Source organism: Corvus brachyrhynchos, unplaced genomic scaffold (assembly GCF_000691975.1).
Source record: "Corvus brachyrhynchos isolate BGI_N302 unplaced genomic scaffold, ASM69197v1 scaffold197, whole genome shotgun sequence".
Classification (NCBI taxonomy): Eukaryota; Metazoa; Chordata; class Aves; order Passeriformes; family Corvidae; genus Corvus; species Corvus brachyrhynchos.
The window spans coordinates 15114-15620 of record NW_008239108.1 but is presented as its reverse complement, the minus strand read 5'-3'; the positions used below and the strand labels follow the sequence as shown (position 1 = coordinate 15620).

The window sequence follows — 507 nt, the reverse complement described above, 5'->3', positions numbered from 1 at the left end:
AGCCGGAGCACCCTCCGGAAGAGCAGCACGGCCGCCAGCCACGCCCCCGTGGAGAACAGCACCGTGCTGACCACGGTCTGGGCCTGGGGGGTCAGCGCCTCGCTGGGGACACACGGGGGGGACACGGCGTGAGGGGTGCGGGATGGGAGGAATGGGATCCCCAGAGATGTCCCCAGGTGGGGCTGTCCCCAAGGAGCGTGACCCCCAGGCGACATCCCCACGGATGTGTAGGGTGGGACCCCCAGGGTTGCCACAGGTGCCCGTGGCCACGCTGGGGTTTGGGGTCTCTCCACGGGACAGCGCAGGTGGGGCTGTGGGGCTTGTCCCCGCAGCAGGAGGTGGCCGGTGGCCCATCCCCGTGCTGTGGGACCGCTGCCCACAGGTGGGCCCATCCCGGAGGCCGGGGCCGTGTCCCCAGCGCTCACCTGCGGGGCAGGCAGTGCTGGATGCGGGCGATGAGCCCCAGGGATGGATCCACCTGGCAGGAGCAGGGGGCGGGGGGGGGCC

At 72.8% G+C, this 507-nt stretch overlaps 1 protein-coding gene across 1 annotated transcript in view; it reads right to left on the bottom strand.

The window, feature by feature from the left end:
* The window catches only part of CHKB (choline kinase beta), a 39502-nt gene that overhangs the window by 24595 nt on the left and 14400 nt on the right, over positions 1–507 (bottom strand). The window lies entirely within an intron of this gene.